This window comes from Cupressus sempervirens, chromosome 2 (genome assembly GCF_028749045.1).
Source record: "Cupressus sempervirens isolate cs-2001-9-10 chromosome 2, ASM2874904v1, whole genome shotgun sequence".
NCBI lineage: Eukaryota > Viridiplantae > Streptophyta > Pinopsida > Cupressales > Cupressaceae > Cupressus > Cupressus sempervirens.
The window spans coordinates 568,648,158-568,653,638 of NC_143119.1; the positions used below are offsets into that span (position 1 = coordinate 568,648,158).

Below are 5,481 nucleotides of genomic sequence, written 5' to 3' on the forward strand. Positions count from 1 at the left end.
GTGAACCAAGGCTCCCTGTTTGGCCCTCTCTAGTCGACGATGGGACACTTTCCTCTTGTGAAAAATCTTTGAGCATTGCGAGTCCTGCATGTGCTGTGAATGTCATTCTTGTTACTTGTGCGGCAGATTGTGTTCGGATGCATGACGGAGCGAATGCAAATTTTGGTTTCCCATCATGGTAGGCATCCCTTGGCTGTAGCACATCTTGAGGGTCCCCTTGTTGTTGGAAGCTACCTAGTCGATCTTGCCAGTAGTCATATGCTTGTCTCAAAGATTAAGCCATGCATGTCTAAGTATGAACTATTTCAGACTGTGAAACTGCGGATGGCTCATTAAATTAGTTATAGTTTCTTTGATGGTACTTTGCTACTCAGATTACCATAGTAATTATAGAGCTAATACATGCACCAAATCTTGACTCTCAAAAGGGATGCATTTATTAGATAAAAGGCTGGTGCGGGCTCGCCCGCTATTCTGGTGATTCATGATAACTCGACGGATCGCACGAACTTTTTGCTGGCGATGCTTCCTTCAAATTTCTGCCCTATCAACTTTTTTTGGTAGGATAGGGGACTACCATGGTGGTGACGGGTGATGGAGAATTAGGGTTTGATTTCGGAGAGGGAGCCTGAGAAACGGCTATCACATCCAAGGAAGGCAGAAGGCGCGCAAATTACCCAATCTTGACATGGGGAGGTAGTGACAATAAATAATAATACTAGGCTCATTGAGTCTAGTAATTGGAATGAGTACAATCTAAATTCGTTAATGAGGATCCATTGGAGGGTGATTCTAGTGCCAACAGTTACGATAATTCCAGCTCCAATAGCGTATATTTAAGTTGTTGCAGTTAAAAAGCTCGTAGTTGGACCTTGTGTCGTCATAGTCGGTCCGCCTTCTGGGTGTGCACTGGCCCTCACGTCCCTTTTTCCGGTGGCATGTTCCTGGCCTTAATTGGCTGGGTCACAGTTCTGGTGCCATTACTTTGAAAAAATTAGAGTGCTCAAAGCAAGCCTATGCTCTGAATACATTAGCATGGAATAACGCGATAGGAGTTTGCTCCTATTCTGTTGGCCTTCGAGATCGGAGTAATGATTAATAGGGACTGTCAGGGGTATTCATATTTCATTATCAGAGGTGAAATTCTCAGATTTATGGAAGATGAACCACTGCGAAAGCATTTGCCAAGGATGTTTTCATTAATCAAGAATGAAAGTTGGGGGCTCGAAGATGATCAGATACCGTCCTAGTCTCAACCATAAATGATGCCGACCAGGGATTGGCGGATGTTGCTCTAAGGACTCTGCCAGCACCTTCTGAGAAATTAGAGTGTTTGGGTTCTGGGGGGAGTATGGTCGCAAGGCTGAAACTTAAAGGAATTGACAGAAGGGCACCACCAGTAGTGGAGCCTACGGCTTAATTTGACTCGACATGGGGAAACTTATCAGGTCTAGAAATAGTAAGGATTAACAGATTAAGAGCTCTTTCTTGATTCTATGGGTGGTGGTGCATGGCCATTCTTAGTTGGTGGAGCAATTTTTCTGGTTAATTCCATTAACGAAAAAGACCTCAGCCTGCTAACTAGCTACGCGGAGGTTCCCCTTCGCGGCCAACTTCTTAGAGGGACTATGGCCTCCTAGGCCATGGAAGTTTGAGGCTATATAAGGTCTGTGATTCCCTTAGATGTTCTGGGCCGCACACGCGCTACACTGATGCAACCAACAAGTTTCTCTCCCTAGCCCGAAAGGTTTGGGAAATCTTGCCAAATTGCATCGTGATGGGGATAGACCATTGCAATTATTGATCTTCAACGAGGAATTCCTAGTAAGTGCGAGTTATCAACTTGCGTTGACTACATCCCTTCCCTTTGTACACACCGCCCATCACTCCTACCGATTGAATGACCCGGTGAAGTGTTCAGATCACGGCAATGATGGCGGTTCCTGTCAGTGACGTTGCAAGAAGTTCATTGAACCTTATCATTTAGAGGAAGGAGAAGTCATAACAAGGTTACCATAGGTGAACCTGCGGTAGGATCATTGTCGGTTTGAGACCCTTAATCATGTAGGGGATGGAGCTAGCCTCCTCCCCACCCTCAAAATCTCAGTGACATGTAGACACTTGGCCCTGCAGCAATGTGCTAGACAGCCAAGCTACGGGTCCAACACCATCGAGGTTGAGGGTCACATCGAATTCTATGATCGAAAGCGTGGATTCCCAGTGGGGCGAAGAAGAGACTCGGATGCAATTGGATTAGGATCGATGCCTTCGAATGATTTCTGCATCAGAGTGAGAGGTCTCTGCTCGATTGCAGTTCAGAGGGTGTCCCAGCCTCATCCCCCATTGAGATTTCATGGTCCAATCACATGCGCGGCGCTGTGCCAGGGATACTTAGTGTGAATTGCAGAATCTCATGAATTATCAAGTCTTTGAATGTAAGTTGCGCCCGAGGCCTTGGCCAAGGGCACGTCTGCTTGGGCATCACACTACAAAATTTTGCCCTCCCCAGCAAGGAGCGAAGATGGCCATCCATGTTCGTAACTGGCGTGCGGTCTGCTGAAATGAGCACATGAGGTCCGTCGATCTGTCACGACGAGTGGTGGCTCGCAAAGGCTGGCGTTAGTTTGTGCTGATCGAACTATTCCTCACGAGGAACTTTATTCTGGGCTCAATGGCCCACCATAGTACGGGCATTGCTGCATCTCTACCGCATCCCCAAGTCAGGCATGAATACCCGCTGAGTTTAAGCATATCGATAAGCAGAGGAAAAGAAACTTACCAAGATTCCCCTAGTAATGGTGAGCGAATCGGGAAGAGCTGGTTTCCTCTAAAGTTTCCCTGAGGATAGCTGGAGCTCACGTGCGAGTTTTATCAGGTAAAGAAAATGATTAGAGGCATCGGGGGCGTAACGCCCTTGACCTATTCTCAAACTTTAAATAGGTAAGTCAATGTGGCTACTTTGTTGAGCCGTGCCACAAAATTGCGAGCTCCAAGTGGGCCATTTTTGGTAAGCAGAACTGGCGATGCGGGATGAATCAAAAGCTGAGTTACGGTGCCAAATTTCATGCTAACCCAGATCCCACAAAGGGTGTTGGTTGATTAAGACAGTAAGACGGTGGTCATGGAAGTCAAAATCTGCTAAGGAGTGTGTAACAACTCACCTGCTGAATCAACTAGCCCCAAAAATGGATGGCACTGAAGGACGCAACCTATATTCAGCCGTTAGGGCAAGTGCCAAGATCCGATGAGTAGGAGGACACAGGGGTTGTTGTGAAACCTTGGGTGTGAGCCTGGGTGGACCGGCCCCCGGTGCAGATCTTGGTCGTAGTAGCAAATATTCAAATGAGAACTTTGAAGACTGAAGTGGGGAAAGGTTCCATGTGAACAGCACTTGGACATGGGTTAGTCGATCCTAAGAGATGGGTAAACCCTGTTTCAAGCGCACACTTTGCACGATCCTCGAAAGGGAATCAAGTTAATATTGTTGAACTAGGATGTGGCAGCGGACAACAACGTTAGGAAATCTAGAGACGTTGGCGGGGGCCCTGGGAAGAGTTATCTTTTCATTTTAATAGCCTGCCCACCCTGAAATCGGTTCAACCGGAGATAGGGTCCAGTGACTGGAAGAGCACCACACATCCCATGGTGTCTGGTGTGCCTTCGGCGGCCCTTGAAAATCTAGAGGACCGAGTATCATTCATGCTCGATCGTACACATAACTGCATCAGGTCTCCAAGGTGAACAACCTCTAGTCAATAGAACAATGCTCGAGCTGCTCCCGTGGTGAGGACGGGCTGTTGCATGTCGATCGAGCGACGGACGCAGGGCACCCCCTTCGGAGGGCTTTCCCTAGGCAGTGAATAGTCGACTTAGAACTGGTATGGACAAGGGGAATCTGACTATTTAATTAAAACAAAGCATTGCGGGTAAACGGCGGGAGTAACTATGACTCTCTTAAGGTAGCCAAATTCCTTGTCATCTAATTAGTGATGTGCATGAATGGATTAACAAAATTCCCACTGTCTCTATCTACTATCTAGTGAAACCACAGCCAAGGGAATGGGCTTAGCAGAATCAGCGGGGAAAGAAGACCTTGTTGAGCTTGACTCTAGTCCGACTTTGTGAAATGACTTGAGAGGTGTAGAATAAGTGGGAGCTTTCGGGCACAAGTGAAATACCACTAATTTTAACATTATTTTACTTATTCTGTGAGGCAAAGACTAGGCAATGCCCCTATTTTTGGCCTTAAGGTGCATCTAGGTGTGCTGATCCGGGTGGAAGACATTGTCAAGTGGGGAGTTTGGCTGGGGCGGCACATCTGTTAAAAGATAACGCAGGTGTGCTAAGATGAGCTCAACGAGAATAGAAATCTTGTGTGCAACAAAAGGGTAAAAGCTCATTTGATTTTGATTTTCAATACGAATACAAACCATGAAAGCGTGGCGTATCAATCCTTTAGACTTTCAAAATTTGAAGCTAGAGGTGTCAGAAAAGTTACCACAAGGATAACTGGCTTGTGGTAGCCAAGCATTCATAGTGACATTTCTTTTTTATCCTTCGATGTTGGCTCTTCCTATCATTGTGAAGCAGAATTCACCAAGTGTTGGATTGTTCACCCACCAATAGGGAACGTGAGCTGGGTTTAAACCGTCGTGAGACAGGTTAGTTTTACCCTACTGATTATCTAAGCCGCCATAGTAATTCAACTTAGTACGAGAGGAACCGTTGATTCACACATTTGGTCATCGCACTTGGTTGAAAAGCTAGTGGCGCGAAGCTACTGTGTGTCAGATTATGAATGAATGCCTCTAAGTTAGAATCCATGCTATATCTCTCTCCGGCTGCATCGCGACCCACAGTAGGGGTGCTCTTGCACTCCTAGGGGCCCGTGTCATTGGCCATCTCCAATCGACGCATTAGCCCATCGGAGCAACCTTGGATATTAATTTCAAGCGGTCAACAAGAAGAATCTTTTGCAGACGACTTAAATAAGCGATAGGGTATTGTAAGTGGCAAAGTGGCCTTGTTGCCATGATCCACTGAGATTCAGCCCTTTGTCACCTCGATTGGTAAAACCTTTTTTGGCTCTAAGGTGGGTGGGGTTTGTAATTTGCATGAGGGTGAGAAAATCTCCCAAGTGCCAAATTCTAGGTGGGTGGGGTTTGCAAGGTTTCTTTGTGAGGTCCTAACAATCACTCAGGTGCCAAATTCTCGACGGGTGGGGTTTGCAATTTGCGAGGTCGTGAAAATCACTCAGGTGCCAAATTCTTGGCGAGTGGGGTTTGCAATTTGTGTGAGTGTGGGAAAATCTTCCAGGTGCCAAATTTTGGGCGGATGGGGTTTGCAATTTTTGTGAGGGTGAAAAAACTCTCCCAGGTGCCAAATTTTGAGTGGGTGGCGTTTTGTGAAAATTTCAGCGAGGGCAAAGAAATCTCCCTAGTGCCAAATTCCCGGCGGGTGGGGTTTTGTAAAAATTTCTGC

General features: G+C 46.5%; 2 pseudogenes; both read left to right on the plus strand.

The window, feature by feature from the left end:
• Positions 1-231: 231 nt before the first annotated feature.
• Positions 232-2,042, plus strand: LOC149574656 (18S ribosomal RNA; annotated as a pseudogene).
• A 668-nt stretch (positions 2,043-2,710) lies between these two features.
• Positions 2,711-5,071, plus strand: LOC149574657 (25S ribosomal RNA; annotated as a pseudogene).
• The last annotated feature ends 410 nt before the right edge of the window (positions 5,072-5,481 follow it).